Here is a 17752-nt window from a genome sequence, read left to right as displayed (position 1 = left end):
TGCCCACTGGTTTGGGAGCATCTTAGCCCAAGGGAGAGCGTGCTGATGGCGAGGTATTGGTTCTACACGTGCCAGTGATCTGAAGGTCAGGAAGTGGCGAGCTATGTCGCCGAGCTAAGGCGATTTGCAGGACAATGTGAGTTTGATGGCTACCTGGAGCAGATGCTCAGAGACGTTTTTGTACTGGGCATTGGCCACGAGATCATGCTATGAAAACTTTTGACTGTTGAGACACCGACCCTCAGTAAGGCCATTGCGATTGCACAGGTGTTTATGTCCACCAGTGATAACACCAAATAAATCTCTCAGCACACAAGTGCTAGCAATGTTCATAAATGAACTGGAAATGTGTTTGCGAGCAGAAATGTACAGGGCAGAAACCACAACACTGCAACTGCCAGCAGGCCTCAGGTGACCCAGATGACTCAGAGTCTGCAACAAAGGATGAATGCAAAGCAATTCACACCTTGTTGGCGTTGTGGAGGCTTCCATTCAGCCTATTCATGCCGCTTCAAAGCGTATGTTTGCAAGAGCAGTGGAACAATGGGGCACCTCCAACGAGCTTGCAGACGAGCTGTAAGCTCTGCAAAACCTGCTAACCACCACGTGGCAGAGGAAGATCAATCTATGGTGGATCAAAGCAATTTCGAGCCTCAGAGAGAGGAGGCAGATGCTGAAGTACACGGGATGCACACATTTTCGACGAAATGTCCACCTATAATGCTAAATGTAAAATTGAATGGCTTATCATGAGTAAAAAGATGTTTGAGAGACTGTGGTGCAACAAGGCACTCAGACCAGCCCTGAGCTCCATCCACACGAAACTGAGAACGTACACCAAAGAGCTCATCACTGTCCTGGGCAGCACCATGGTCAAGGGCATGATGCACGAACTGCCACTCTGGATTATCCCGGGCACTGCTTGGAAGGAGCTGGCTGGGCAAAATCCGCTGGAACTGGGATGACACCTGAGTGCTAACACATGTCGATGAGCCCTCATGCACCCAATTTCCTTCCCTTTTTGAGCCAGGCATTGGAAACTTTTCCAGGGCGAAGGTGCGGATCCACTTGATCCCAGAGGCACGACCCATTCACCACAAGGCACGAGCGATACCTCACATGATGAGGGAGAGAGTGGAAATCGAGCTGGACAGGCTGCAATGCAAGGGCAGCATCTCCCCAGTGGAATTCAGCGAGTGGACCAGCCCGATTGTTCCAGTACTCAAAAGTGATGGCACAGTCAGGATTTGCGGCGATTATTAAGTAACTATTAATCGTTTCTCGCTACAGGACCAATACCCGCTACCTAAGGCAGACGACCTATTTGTGACGCTGGCAGGAGGCAAGACGTTCACCAAACTCGAGCTGACTTCGGCCTACATGACCAGGAGCTGGAGGAGTCTTCGAAGGGCCTCACCTGCATCAACATGCACAAGGGACTGTTCATCTACAACAGATGCCCGTTTGGAATTCGGCCGGCTGCAGTGATCTTCCAGAAAAACATGGAGAGCCTACTCAAGTCGGCACCATGCACGGCGGTTTTTCAGGACGACATATTGGTCATGGGTCGGGACACCGCGAGCAGCTACAAAACCTGGAGGAGGTCCTCCAGCGACTGGATTGCGTAGGGCTGCAGCTGAAGAAGTCGAAATATGTCTTCATGGCAACAGAAGTGGAGTTTTTGGGGAGTAAGATCGGCATTTGGCCCACAGACGCCAAGACAGAGGCTATCAGGAATGCGCCCAGGCCACAGAACGTCATGGAGCTGCGGTCGTTCCTGGGACTCCTCAACTATTCTGGTAACTTCCTACCAGGGTTAAGCACCGTCTTAGAGCCCCTACATGTGTTATTGCATAAAGGTGTGAATTGGGTGTGGGGAAAAAAACAAGTAATCGCTTTTGAGAAAGCCAGAAACATTTTATGCTCCAACAAGCTGCTTGTATTGTAAAACCCATGTAATAGACGTGATACATAGAAACATAGAAAATAGGTGCAGGAGTAGGCCATTCGGCCCTTTGAGCCTGCACCACCATTCAATAAAATCATGGCTGATCATTCACCTAAGTATTCCTTTCCTGCTTTCTCTCCATTCCCCCCTTGATCCCTTTAGCCATAAGGGCCATATCTAACTCCCTCTTGAATATATCCAATGAACTGGCATCAGCAACTCTCTGCGGCAGGGAATTCCACAGGTTAACAACTCTCTGAATGAAGAAGTTTCTCCTCATCTCAGTCCTAAATGGCCTACCCCTTATCCGAAAATTGTGTACCCTGGTTCTGGACTTCCCCAACATCAGGAACATTCTTCCCGCATCTAACTTGTCCCGTCCCGTCAGAATCTTATACGTTTCTATGAGATCCCCTCTCATCCTCCTAAACTCTAGTGTATAAAGGCCGAGTTGATCCAGTCTCTCCTCATATGTTAGTCCAGCCATCCCTGGAATCAGTCTGGTGAACCTTCGCTGCACTCCCTCAATAGCAAGAACGTTCTTCCTCAGATTAGGAGACCAAAACGGAATACAATATTCCAGGTGAGGACTCACCAAGGCCCTGTACAATTGCAGTAAGTCCTCCCTGCTCCTATACTCAAATCCCCTAGCTATGAAGGCCAACATGCCATTTGCTTTCTTCACCGCCTGCTGTACCTGCATGTCAACTTTCAATGACTGATGAACCATGACACCCATATCTCGTTGCACCTCCCCTTTTCCTAATCTGCCGCCATTCAGATAATATTCTGCCTTCGTGTTGTTGCCTTCAAAGTGGATAACCTCACATTTATCCACATTATACTGCATCTGCCATGCATTTGCCCACTCACCTAATCTGTCCAAATCATCCTGCAGCCTCTTAGCATCCTCCTCACAGCTCACACCGCCACCCAGTTTAGTGTCATCTGCAAACTTGGAGATATTACATTCAATTCCTTCATCCAAATCATTAATGTATATTGTAAAGAGCTGGGGTCCCAGCACTGAGCCCTGCGGCACTCCACTCATCACTGCCTCCCATTCCGAAAAGGACCCGTTTATCCCCATTCTCTGCTTCCTGTCTGCCAACCAATTCTCTATCCACTCCAGTACACTAACCCCAATACAACGTGCTTTAATTTTGCACACCAATCTCTTATGTGGGACCTTGTCAAAGGCCTTTTAAAAGTCCAAATACACCACATCCACTGGTTCTCCCTTGTCCACTCTACTAGTTACATCCTCAAAAAATTGTGCTAGCATGTGATGCATCGTCCTACGGAGTCGGGTGTGTATTACAACAAGCTAACGTTGCGGGGAAGTAGCAACCTGTCGCCTATAGCTCCAGCAGCTTGTCTAAGGCCGAGAGGGCCTACAGCATGATTAAGAAAGAGGCATTAGCGTGTGTGTTCGGGGTAAAGAAAATGCATCAGTACCTGTTTGGCCCCAAATTTGAGCTGGAAACCGATCACAAGTCCCTCATATCCCTGTTTGTTGAAAACAAGGGGATAAATACTAATACCTCAGTCCACATACAAAGGTGGGCACTTGCGCTATCAGCATATAACTATACCATCCGCCACAGGCCAGGCACCGAGAACTGTGCGGATGCTCTCAGTCGGCTACCACTGCCCACCATGGGGGTGGAAATGACTCAGCCTGCAAACTTGTTGATGGTGGCGCAGCCCGTAGACTTGTTGATGGTCATGGAAGCGTTTGAAAATGATAAATCACCTGTCACAGCCTGCCAGGTTAGGACTTGTACCAGCCATGATCCTCTGCTGTCCCTAGTAAAAAAACTGTGTACTGCATGGGAGCTGGGCCAACATCCCCGCTGAAATGCAAGAGGTAATCAAGCCATTCCAACGTCGAAAGGACGAGCTGTCCATTCAGGCAGACTGCCTGTTGTGGGGTAACCGCGCAGTGCTACCAAAAAAGGACAGGGAGATGCTCATCTCATATCTCCACAACACACACAGATATAGTAATGATGAAAGCGATAGCCAGATCCCACGTGTGGTGGCCCGGTATCAACTCTGACTTAGAGTCATGTGTATGGCAATGCCGTGTGTGTGCTCAGTTGAGCTACGCGCCCAGAGAGGCACCACTAAGTTTGTGGTCCTGGCCCTCCAGACCATGTTCGAGGATCCATGTCGACTATGTGGGCCCGTTTCTCGGTAAAATGTCCCTGGTGGTGATGGATGCTTTTTCAAAATGGATTGAATGTGAAATAATGTCGGGAAGCACCGTCACCACCACCATTGAAAGCCTGATGGCCATGTTTGCCACCCACGGCCTGCCTGACATACTGGTCAGTGACAACGGGCCATTTTTCACCAGTGCCGAATTTAAAGAATTCATGACCCGCAATGGGATCAAACATGTCACCTTGCCCCCGTTTAAACCAGCCTCCAATGGGCAGGCAGAGCAAGCAGTACAAACAATCAAACAGAGCCTTAAATGAGTCATAAAGGTTCACTCCAAACCCGCCTGTCCCGAGCACTGCTCAGCTACCGCACGAGACCCCACTCGCTCACAGGGGTGCCCCCGGCTGAGCTACTCGTGAAAAGGACACTTAAAACCAGACTCTCGCTGGTTCACCCCAACCTGCATGATCAGGTAGAGAGCAGGCGGCAGCAACAAAATGTAAACGATGGTCGTGCCACTGTGTCACGGGACATTGATCTGAATGACCCTGTGTATGTGCTAAACTATGGACATGGTCCCAAGTGGACCGCGGGCACGGTGATAGCTAAAGAAGGGAGTAGGGTGTTTGTAGTCAAACTAGACAATCGTCAAATTTGCAGAAAGCACCTGGACCAAACGAGGCTGCGGTTCACAGTCTGCCCTGAACAACCCACAGCAGACACAACCTTTTTTGAGCCCACAACACATACCCAAAGGATCAACAACACCACCCCGGACCAGGAAATCGAACCTATCACGCCCAACAGCCCAGCAAGGCCAGCTCACCTAGCAGCCCTTCAGGGCCAACAACGCGCCAGCCCAGCGAGGGCACAGCCAACAGAACCATAACAGACATTTGTCCCGAGGCGGTCCACCAGGGAAAGAAAGGCTCCCGACCGCCTCACCTTGTAAATAGTTTTCACTTTGACTTTGCGGGGGAGTGATGTTGTGTATCTGTAAAGCATGCACTCCCATGTTCCGCCACCAGGGAGCGCATCCCCTGAAGTCCCAAGGGATCCCAGCATCCCTTGGGAGCACTGTATATAGGCTTATCCCTAAGGCCTGTTCCTGACTCTGGAGTGTCTTAATAAAGACTGAGGTCACTGTTACTTTAACCTCCCTGTGTGCAGTCTCACCTGTGTTAGGAACACATTAAGAATGTACTATTTAATAATGGTCAGGATGTATAGCTCAGCCAACTTATGTCTGAAAGTGACAGTTTGGGTTGTAACCATTTACTATAAGCTGCTACGTTACATAATTACTTTGCTATGTTGACAATGCAGTCACAGTCACATTTTTACTGCCACATTTTTTTTAAGTGTAGAGACACTTGTACACTATTTTTATCTGTCTGCCTTTCAGCAATAAAAACGTATTACATTTTCAACCAAGGTGACTACCATGACAAAAAATAGAAGTATTGAGTAAAATAAACAACCTTACTGAAGAGGTTCTCTGCACACAGTGAAGTGCACAGGGATGATGATCGCAAAGAGAGGAAACTGAGCTAGGTGCACTGCAACTGTTAGGTGTTTTAGGATTTAACAAATAAATTCTAGTAGCGCTTTAACAAATACACCTCCTTGCTGTGATAGTGTCACTTCCTTTAGCCTTAACATATTGACAGGGGCGGATGGGACTGCAGCCCCAGGCCCACCAAAGAACATAGGCCCACCAAATAAATGTAGGAAAAAATAAATAAGGCCTCCCAAATAGGCTGAATAGAATAGACAATAAGAGGAAAACCAAGTTTTATTTCACATGTTACTGAGAGAAATGTGCATATATGTATAGGAATCTATTATGCAATGTTATCAGAACCAGAATATATACCTACTTGATACAGAATATATGCTTTCATTGTTGAATATTGTGGCCTAAGTTTTCATACTCAGAATCAGAATTATATACGTAATGTAATGAACATGAACAAACATAACTATAGGACCAGTTGGATCAGTTTGCCCCAGGCCCACCAGGCCCTTAATCCGGCCCTGCCTATTGACCATGCCTTTGCATTACTTCATGAACTATCATATACTATCATTAGATATTTAGTTTTATACTATGCTATATATATCATCCCGTGGCAGAAAATGATTGTTTTTGTTTTGCAATTTGCTTACCTTTCACATATATCTTCGATTAAATTTAAAACTGTCACAAGTGGATTCCATTTTATCTCACTTCTAACATTTTTCAATTTGAACTATCTCGACTGACAGAGCATTACAATTGTTTCTTTCTCAGAAACATCCAGCACCACAGCTTTATTACATTTAGATCAGCTCTACACCAATTTACAAGATGAGAACCTGGCTGCACCACACTACTGGATAATTATGCATGTGCCTTTAAAACTAATTTGGGTTTGGGCCTGTCAAATCAAACACAATTACATGTATATGTATTTTAAAAATCAATTTTACCTTTATTTATGACAGACGTTATGTATACCAGCAAAGCATGCAACATTTCGTAGCACGAAGAGGATATTGCTCTACATCCTGTTATGTGGTTAACTTCATCCTCCGAGTGAGTAAGCCGATGCCTTTCCTCTGTGGATGATTCACCGCAACCTGTCGAGGTGCAGACCCTCTCTCTTTCTAGCCTTTCTTATTCATTGTTCATGACACTTCGCACCCTGTTCTAGCAGCAACTTCCTTGGTCTACCAAATTTTACATAAAGTTTATTACATGAAGAACAATGTCATGTTTGAGGCAATGGTTCCTATTTGCTGAATTAAAAAAAGAAAGACTTGCATTTATATAGTGCCTTTCACGACCACCGGATGTCTCAAAGTGCTTTACAGCCAATGAGGTACCTTTGAAGTATTGTCACTGTTGTAACGTAGGAAACGCAGCAGCCAATTTGCGCACAGCAAACTCCCACAAACAGCAATGTGATAATGACCAGATAATCTATTTTTGTTATGTTGATTGAGGGATAAATATTGGCTAGGACACCGGGGATAACTCCCCTGCTCTTCTTCGAAATAGTGCCATGGGATGTTTTATATCCACCTGAGAGAGCAGACAGAACCTTGGTTTAACATCTCATCTGAAAGACGGCATCTCCGACAGTGCAGCACTCCCTCAAGCACTACACTGGAGTGTCAGCCTAGATTTATGTGCTCAAGTTCCTGGAGGAGGACTTGAACCCAAAACCTGGGATCCTTGCAATTTGTATCAGTGAGTACCAGTTACCCTATTACACAGCACATTCTTCCTGCAGTTGATCAATCCTATGGATCTGCTCACCATAAGTCTGGTGACTATTCTTTCTTAGCAAACTGTCACCTTCCAAGTCTGCCTGTCTCACGCTGCAGTGCAATATTTCACTGAAAAGGCATACCCTACTTGATTTTCTAACATCAACACTCTGGGGTGGAAATTTGATTGTGCCTCTGTTGCGGCATCAATGCGGACAGGTGGGGGGAAATTTTGTGTCGGCAAATGGATTGTGTCTGCCGCCACAAAATTAATCAGCTGGGCCCGGAGTTTTGAGCGGAGTGCTAAGGGAGGCATTGCACACCTCTTTTAGGGCACTAGGCCAGCTGAGCAAGTGAAAATCCAGAGCTAAACACCCGGCCTCAGAGTTGCCTAAGAGAGACCTCGGGATTAAAAAAAAACTGAAAAAAACCCACCAAAAACATTCCCAATAAATAACACACGCCACCACAACATAAAATCACAAAAAAAAAAATCAATCACACCTACCTGAGGTCACCATTACTTTTCTCACTGTGGCTACCACAGCTTGGAATGCCAGCTTTCACAGGTCTTCCCAGCAGGGCACTCTATGGAGCGTTATAGATCGGGTGCCAGCCAAAAATCGAGCCGGTGTCGCAACCAGGTGCGTTGCACACCAACTCGCCACTTCCGGGCGGTAATACTCCCCGCCCCCTCGAAACCGGCACTGAATATCCCGGTGGGGCGCTGGAAACTGGCCGCCCGCCCAGAAGTGCTCACTGCTGCCATTGCTGCCCCTCCGGGGTGCTAACAGGGGCAGCAGAAGACCAAAAATCCAATCTTCTTCTTCCAATTACAGATTCCACTTCCACATGCATTCACTCACTCGCCCAAAAAACATCTGTTTAAATCATTTCCTTACACACAACTGCAGAACAGTAATTAGGTACTGATTAGTTACTTTAAGACATTGTGGCTCAAGGATCACATCATACTTGACAAATGAAAGTTAAAATCAAAGCATGGCAATGCTGAACTAGCATCAATCAAGTCAGCCACAGGGTTGTTTTTACCATGATTAACCCTTTCCATACTGTTCTATTACATGCTCCATATCTATTATCCAACATAACAACCTTTCAACTGATCATTAAGTGACATCAGCAGCAGACATGAAGACAACCATTGACCATGCCATCCATACAGTTACCCCGAAAAGCAGGATATGTGAGAGGGGTGGGATGACATTAGTTAGAAATAAGAAAGGAATGTATCATCTTATAAATCCTATATAATAGATGTTAGTTAATTTTAAATGCAAAGGAAACTGAATGCAATAAATGTGTGTATATAAACAGTCCAGGAGAAGATTTTTTTCCCTATAGCAACTAATATAAGCTGATATATTCCTTTCTTATTTCTAACCAATGTCCTCCCACCCCTCTCACATAGCCTACTTTTAAGGCTAACCGAATGGATGGCATAGTCCAATCCATCAGTTAGTGGAGCAGGACTGGATGAAATGTAAGAACACTTCACTGTTCTGACCTGGATCCCCAGCCTTGGATACCTAGCCCTAACAGATGGAAAGTAATATCTCATCTAAATGATGTCGAAAAAAGACTTCAACTGGAACAAGTCTCAATGCTCTCAATCTACTTTTCAGGAAACACAGATGCACTGTGCAAAGCTGGAATCCATCTTGACACCACAGAACACAGTTTACTGTAATCTTAGGTAACCTATATTGATGATAGTTTTATTGACTGAAATATGGATATGTTGGATAGAATGTGGAACAAAAGTAAAATGAATGCAGGATACTATTTGGTACAAATTCAGTACTGTATTAGTGTCAGTACTGTCAAGTTCCAAAGCTCAAAATAATCATGAAATACCCAAGGTAACCCAAAGAGTAGGACGTCTGTGTGTGCACCTAAAGAAAAGATTGGCTTCACAGTGCTGCAATGATGTGTAAATGCAGTCTGAATCTGGAGTCAGGGTCCAACTTGACAACAGATGAAAGCAGAGTGAGTTGCCTTGGAAGGAATCACACTCCATTTTGCTTTGCAGCCAGTTTGGACCTTCACACTTGTGTAATGTCCATGCAAACCTAAAACCACTTTGCACTGACACTAAATTTGCAGTGTGAATATGGACAGAATGATAGACTGTTACAGTTCAGTAACTGGCCATTTACACAGTCAAGTGTGTGCTGTTGATTGCTTTCTCCTCCAGGAGTCACCTGGTCTAATCACACTCTTCTGCTCATTCTCATTCCCTTTAATGTTCCTCTTTTACCAACTATCTCATTTTCTTTAAAAAAAAAATCAAGGGCTTCTGCTACAATGACAGTTGGGGTCGGAGAATTCCACAGTCTAACCACAAAAACAGAAATCTCCCAATAATGTGGTTTTAAAGATTCTCTTTTGATGTTGAGATTAAAACACATTATTGGAGCAATATAGGCAACTTCCCTTTGCACCTTACCCTTGCTACACCTAACTCAGGAATAGTTGCTGCAGAAAGTATTCACGGGCATTGGTGCTCCTCAGCTTGATGAGGTAAACTGATGGGGATGAGGTCAGGGAGATATAAATTCTGGGGTACATTTAGCACTTCCGTATTGCCCGAGAAGCTTAATATCGTGTTGGTTTTGTATCATACTTGATGTGATCTTTGATGCAGTCCTTGAGTTCAAAGTTGAAAATAGTCCATGTTATGTATTTAAACTTGTATATACCTTATACAGCCACCAGAGGGTTCATCCCATGAAGTCCCCAGGCACTTAAGGAGGCCTCACAGGCTGGAGAGGCACTCTGAAGACCTGCAATAAAAGACTACGGTCACACTTTACTTTGAGCTCACAGTATCCAGTCAGACTCTTTATTCATACATAACAACTGGTGACGAGATACAAATGACGAATCCAACGATGCAGAGAACACTGGAAAAATTCTCGGAGGGAGACGATCGGGAAACCTTTGTGGAGCGACTTGACCAATACTTCATGGCCAACGAGCTGGAAGGAGAAGCGAACGCTGCCAAATGAAGGGCGATTCCCCTTACCGTCTGCCGAGCACCAATGTATGGCCTCATGAAAAATCTGCTTGCTCCAGCGAAACCCAGAGAGAAATCATACGATGATTTGTGCACACTGGTCTGGAAGCATCTGAACCCGAACGAAAGCATTTTGATGGTGATGTACCGATTCTACACCTACAAAAGATCTGAAGGCCAGGAAGTGGTGATTTATGTCGCTGAGCTAAGACACCTTGCAGGACATTCGAAGGACATTTGGAGTACATGCTCAGAGACTTTTTCCTACTTGGCTTTGGCCATGAAGTGATACTTCACAAACTTTTGACTGTGGCGACCCCAACCTTGAGTAAGGCCATAGCGATAGCCCAGGTGTTCATTGCCACCAGTGACAATACTAAGCAAATCTCTCAGCACACGAATGCTGCTACAAGTACTGTGAACAAAGTGATGTTGTTTTCAAATCACAACGTACAGGGCAGGCCCCACATGCCTGCAGCTACATGTCCGCAGATGTCTCAGAGTCCACCATCAAGGGTGTTGAATGCAAGGCCATTAACACCTTATTGGCACTGCGGGGGTGATCATCATTTCCATTCATGCCGTTCAAACGGTATGTTTGCAAGGGCTGTGGAACAATGAGACGCGTTCAATGAATGTGCAGGCGAGCTGCAAACCCTGTTAATCCTGCAAACCACCATGTTGCAGAGGAGGACAGATCCACGGCGGATCACGATGAACCAGAGCCACAGACCGGGGAGGCAGAGGTATATGGGGTGCACAGAGTTACCACAAAGTGTCCCCCCAATAATGCTGAAGGTTGAATTAAATGGACTCCCGGTGTCAATGGAGCTGGACACGGGCGCGAGCCAGTCCATTATGAGCAAATACACTTTCAAAAAATTGTGATGCAGCAAGACCTCAAGGCCAGTCTTAACTCCCATTCGCACGAAACTGAGAACTTACACAAAGGAAGTGATTCCCGTAATCGGCAGTGCAACTGTAAAGGTCTCCTATGATGGAGCAGTGCACAAGCTACCACTCTGGGTGGTACCGGGCGATGGTCCCACGCTGCTCGGCAAGAGCTGGCTGGGAAAGATATGCTGGAACTGGGACAACGTCCAAGCGCTCTCGTCCGCTGACGAAATTTTGTGTGCCGAGGTCTTAAACAAGTTTCCTTCGCTGTTCGAACCAGGCATCGGGAAGTTCCAAGGAGCAAAAGTTCAGATCCACCTAATTTCGGGGACGCGACCCATCCATCACAAGGCGAGAGCAGTACCGTACATGATGAGAGAAAGGGTAGAGATCGAGCTGGACCGGCTGCAACAAGAGGGCATCATTTCGCCGATCAAATTCAACGAGTGGGCCAGTCCAATTATTCCTGTCCTTAAGGGAGAGGGCACCATCAGAATCTGTGGTGATTACAAAGTAACTATTAATTATTTCTCCCTGCAGGATCAATAACCACTACCAAAGGTTGGCGACCTTTTTGTTACGCTGGCGGGAGGAAAGACGTTCACGAAGCTGCACTTGACCTCAGCTTACTTGATGCAGGAGCTGGAGGAATCATCGAAGGGCCTCACCTGCATCAACACGCACAAAGGTCTCTTCATTTATAACAGATGCCCTTTTGGAATTCGATCAGCCGTGGGAAAACTTACTGAAGTCGGTCCCGTGCACGGTGGTCTTCCAGGACGACATCTTGGTAACAGGTCGGGACACAGTCGAGCATCTGCAGAACCTGGAGGAGGTTCTTAGTTGACTCAACCGCATGGGGCTCAGGTTTAAATGCTCGAAGTGCGTTTTCCTGGCGCCTGAAGTGTAGTTCCTGGGGAGAAGAATCACGGCGGACGGCATCAGGTCCACTATTCGAAGACGGAGGCAATCGAAAACGCACCGAGGCCACAGAACGTGACAGAGCTGCGCTCGTTTCTAGGACTCCTGAACTACTTTGGTAACTTCTTACCGGGTCTCAGCACACTGTTAGAACCACTTCACGCCTTACTGCGTAAAGGAGACAAATGGGTATGGGGCAAAAGCCAAGAAAATGCCTTTGTAAAAACGAAAAAATTGTTATGCTCAAACAAATTGCTTGTGTTGTATGATCCATGTAAGCATTTGGTACTAGCATGTGATGCGTCGTCATATGACGTCGGGTGTGTATTGCAACAAGCTAATGAATCTGGGAAATTGCAACCGGTTGCTTATACATCCAGAAGTCTGTCTAAGGCTGAGAGAGCCGACAACATGATTGAAAAAGAAGTGTTAGCGTGTGTCTATGGGGTAAAGAAAATGCATCAATATCTGTTTGGGCTAAAATTTGAATTGGAAATGGAACATAAGCCACTAATATCCCTGTTTTCTGAGAGTAAGGGGATAAATACTAATGCATCGGCTCGCATCCAGAGATGGGTGCTCACGTTGTCCGCATACAACTACGCCATCTGCCACAGGACAGGCACAGAAAACTGCGCCGATGGTCTCAGTAGGCTGCCATTGCCCACCACAGGGGTGGAAATGGCACGGCCCGCAGATTTAGTCATGGTTATGGAAGCATTCGAGAGTGAGCAATCACCCGTCACAGCCCGACAGATTAGAACCTGGATGAGCCAGGACCCCTTACTGTCCCTAGTAAAAAATTGTGTGCTTTACGGGAGCTGGTCCAGTGTCCCAGTGGAAATGCAGGAAGAGATAAAGCCGTACCAGAGGCGCAATGGTGAAATGTCCATACAGGCAGACTGCCTTCTGTGGGGCAATCAGGTAGTGGTCCCCAAGAAGGGCAGAGACACTTTCATAAGTGACCTCCACAGTACCCACCCAGGCATCGTAATGATGAAAGTGTAATGTCTGTAAGCTTGTAATGTTTGTAGCTCCACACTGTGGATGTGGACGCATCGTGTACTGCAACTACAGAGTTAATAATAAACAGAACCAGGCATGTTCCGGAGGCTTCCGACAGAGCTGCCTGTCATGTTAGAAGCTGTGTGTGCTGTGCTCTGTGAATATATTACCATTGGCGGCGGGATGGGATTTTTCAGATGATTTAAAGCTGAAATTTTGTTGGTGAAGGATTCAGCCAGCCGACAGAGAGTCTTTGGAAGCTTCTGTCTTTGGAAAAAGATACAAAATCCGAGGTAAAATACAGCACACTGTGTGAACAGCTAGAAATTAAAATGGCAGCACCCGCAGGTGTAATGGGACATTTGGGTGAATATAGACATGACCAGGAATGTTTTAAAGCATATGTGGAGCGGCTAAAAATGTATTTCACTGTAAATAACATAATCGAAGTTCCGGACAATGCAGTCCAGAATCAGGCGATATTGGAACGGAAGCGAGCTATCTTCTTATCTGAAGCGGGTCTGGAATTGTTGGTAAATCTGCTTGTGCCTGATGAGCCAAAGGACATAACGCTTAAAGACATTTTAATGAAGCTGGAGCAGCACTATAACCCCAAACCATTAGAAATTGCTGAAAGCTAAGGTTTCGGGATACGGAATCAAAAGTCTGATTAAAGTATCAGTGATTACATTGTAGCATTAAAAAAGCTATCTATTCACTGTAATTTCGGAAACTTTCAAAACCGAGCATTACGGGATCGTTTTGTTTGTGGGGTGAAAAATGATGTGCTCAGAGGTTATTGACGATGGATGACTTGACTTTTGTGATTGCTTGTCAGACAGCGAGGTCGATGGGCATGGACGAACAATATTCCCGAGAATTTGATAATAATTACGGTCGTCAGTCAACCGAGGTAAAACGCCTGCAGGTTCAAAGTAAAAGTAAGTGGGGGCCCAAAGTCTCAGAAACTGGAAATTCTAACAGAGCGTCGACATCGTGCTATAGGTGCCTGGGACAACACATTGCTCAAAGTTGTCCATATGTGAAGGCAGAGTGTTTCTTCTGCAGAAAGACTGGCCATCTTGCGAAGGCATGCCGACTGAAGGTAAATCAGTTTTCAAAGCTATGAGTCTAGCGTTAAAAGCTATGAGTAGAAATCCCCAGAGACTATATAGCATGGAAGAACAATAACAGGACGAGAAGATGTTAGAGTTACACGTCATCAGGAGCACGAGCTTAACGGACAGCGATTCGTAAGGTATCAAAATCCACATGGATGTTGCGGGATTCAAGGTGCCAATGGAAATCGACACCGGTGCATCCGTGAGTGTGGTACCGGAGTCTATACCTTGACAAATTGCGGGATTTCCCATTGGAGAAATCCAAGATAGAGCTGCGAGGCTACTCGGGAGAGAAAATTCCTGTGGTAGGTCGTATCACCGTACCGGTGAAATATAAAGATCAATTTCACAACTTGCCTCGAATAGTAGTGAAAGGAGACAAGCCTGCTCTACGAGGAATAAATTGGTTGAGATCACTGAAGCTGGATTGGAGTGAGATTTTCCGTGTAGATTTTCCGAGATTTTCATCAATGGATGAGGTTATCAATGTCATGTATTCTACTGTCATTGTAATCCATGTATAAACTGACCTAAGTTGTACACCGTGAGAACACAGACCACTAGGTGATGAACTTGTGGGAGACACTCCTAACCTGGACTTTCAGGTATAAAAGGGGAAGCTCCACCTATCTTCTCCACTTCAGTGCTGGCAATTAAAGGTTATTGGTCACAGAGTGACCTTCTCTCCAGTATGGGCCTCGTGTGCATTTGTACTGTATAGCAAGGACATATTATTGGCGATGAGAAACTGGGATTTAAACCACGCGAGCATGGCCACTAGCAGCACAGACGAGAGGTGCTGTGTTGGTGATGATTGGGACGATTTTATTGAGAGACTACAGCAAAGTTTCGTCACTAAGGAATGGTTGGGATAGGATTCGGCCGACAAACGCAGGGCTCATCTCCTGACGGTTTGTGGATCCAGGACGTACTCCCTGATGAAGGACCTTTGAGCGCCAGAGAAGCCGGCGGACAAGACTTTTGAAGAGCTCAGTAAGTTGATCAGGGAACACTTTAAACCGGCGAGCAGCATGCACATGGCGAGACACCGGTTTTACATGCACCGGCGGCGAGAAGGGCAAAGCGTTCCAGACTTCGTGGCAGACCTCCGGCGACTGGCGAGCCTATGTAAGTTCCCAGATGCATGCAGAGCGCAGATGCTGTGAGACTTTTTTTATTGAGGGCATCGGGCACGCTGGGGTTTTCAGGAAACTGATTGAGACCAAAGACTTGACCCTGGAAACGGCGGCTTTGATGGCCCAGACATTTATCTCAGGGGAGGAAGAGACCAGAATGATGTTTGACAAAAATCTTGGTTTAAATGCAGCAAATGGACAAGGAGTCGACATTGTTAACGTGGTACACAGTTCTCCAGGCAGACAGGGGCAATCGGACATGCCTGAGCATGTAGTCAAACCCAAAGGGGGAATTCAACAGAGACAATGGCTAGCTGAACGGCGATTGATGCCATCGCAAGGGACAATGCGGCCAGTAATGGGGCCATCAACACCTGTCAATGGTGCGTTTAAGGACGGTTACAGAGACAGTCAGAGACGATCGACTGGTAATGGACCTTTTGTTTCCAACAACGGCTCATGTTGGAGGTGTGGAGGCAAACATACAGCCAGAGCTTGCAGGTATCAGCAATATACCTGCAGAAACTGCAACGTCAGCGGTCACTTGGTGCGTATATGCAGGAAGCCTGCAGCCAGGTTGATGTCCGAGGAGGATGGGCCCGATGTAAGCCCTACGAGGCCAAATGGACACTGGGGGAAATCACTGGAAGCTGAAGTTCAGCGAGTTCACGTGGAGCACATCTACAGTTCATACACCAGGATGCCACCAATAATGATGAAAGTTCTCCTCAATGGCATCCCAGTATCAATGGAGCTAGACACGGGGGCCAGCCAGTCCCTGATGAGTATCAAACAGTTCGACAAGTTGTGGGTGTCCAAGGCCAGGAGGCTAAAATTAGTGCCGATTGAAGCATAGCTACGGACAAATACAAAGGCGATCATTCCGGTGCTCGGCAGCGCCGCGGTAGTCGTGACCCACAAAGATTCGGAGAACACGTTGTCACTCTGGATTGTCCCGGGGGACAGTCCCGCACTGCTGGGGAGGAGTTGGCTTGCTGTCATGAACTGGAAATGGGGCGATGTCAATGCAATATCTTCCGTCGAGCGAATATCATGCTCACAAGTCCTGGACAAATTTGACTCACTATTTCAACCCGGCATCGGCACCTTCATGGGGTCCAAGGTAGTGATTCACATAAACACGGACGCCAGGCCAGTACACCACATGGCCAGAGCGGTGCCGTACATGATGCGGGAAAAGATAGAAGGCGAATTGGACCGCCTGCTGAGGGAAAGCATCATCTCACCAATCGAATTCAGTGACTGGGCGAGCCCGATCGTGCCGGTGCTCAAGGCAGATGGGTTGGTCAGGATATGTGGTGATTACAAGGCCACCATCAATCGGGTGTCACTCCAAGACCAGTACCCACTACCGAGAGCGGAGGACCTCTTTGCGACGCTATCCGGTGGCAAACTTTTTTCAACATTGGACCTGACCTCAGCTTACATGACCCAGGAGCTGGCGAGTGAATCGAAGAAGCTGACCACCATCACGACACACAACAGATGTCCGTTCGGGATTCGCTCGGCCGCCGCGATCTTTCAACGAAACATGGAAAGTGTTCTCAAGTCGATTCCAAGGACAGTGGTTTTTCAAGACGACATCCTCATCACGGGTTGCGATACTGAAGAACACCTCCACAACCTGGAGGAGGTGCTACGCAGGCTGGATCGGGTAGGTCTGCGACTGAAAAAGGCGAAGTGCATTTTCCTAGCTCCAGAGGTAGAATTCCTGGGGATGAGAGTAGCAGCAGACGGGATCAGACCTACTGCATCCAAAATGGAAGCGATCCAGAGAGCACCCAGACCCCGTAACACGACGGAGCTGCGTTCGTGGCTGGGTCTCCTAAACTATTTTGGTAACTTTTTTCCCAAATTGAGCACGCTGTTAGAGCCGCTACTCATGCTCCTATGCAAAGGTTGCAATTGGGTCTGCGGGGACATACAGGAAAGGGCTTTTGACAGAGCATGCAATTTATTATGCTCCAACAATCTGTTAACGTTATATGACCCATGTAAGAAAATTGTTTTAACATGCGATGCGTCGTCCTATGGGGTCGGGTGTGTGTTGCAGCATGTCAATGCCAAGGGTCAGTTACAGCCAGTAGCTTACGCCTCCAGAAGTCTGTCCCAGGCAGAAAGGGGCTTACATGTGTATATGCAGTAAAAAAAAATGTACCAGTACCTGTTTGGCAGGAAATTTGAGCTGGAGACAGATCACAAACCCCTAACATCCCTTTTGGCCGACAACAAGGCTATAAAT

At 46.7% G+C, this 17752-nt stretch overlaps 1 protein-coding gene across 2 annotated transcripts in view; it reads right to left on the bottom strand.

Moving 5' to 3' along the window:
* LOC139260324 (adhesion G protein-coupled receptor A3) overlaps nt 1-17752 on the bottom strand; it is an 841088-nt gene that overhangs the window by 280046 nt on the left and 543290 nt on the right. The gene's annotated exons all lie outside the window — the stretch shown is intronic.

Source organism: Pristiophorus japonicus, chromosome 3 (assembly GCF_044704955.1).
Source record: "Pristiophorus japonicus isolate sPriJap1 chromosome 3, sPriJap1.hap1, whole genome shotgun sequence".
Classification (NCBI taxonomy): domain Eukaryota; kingdom Metazoa; phylum Chordata; class Chondrichthyes; family Pristiophoridae; genus Pristiophorus; species Pristiophorus japonicus.
This window is presented reverse-complemented; position numbering and strand designations above follow the sequence as displayed.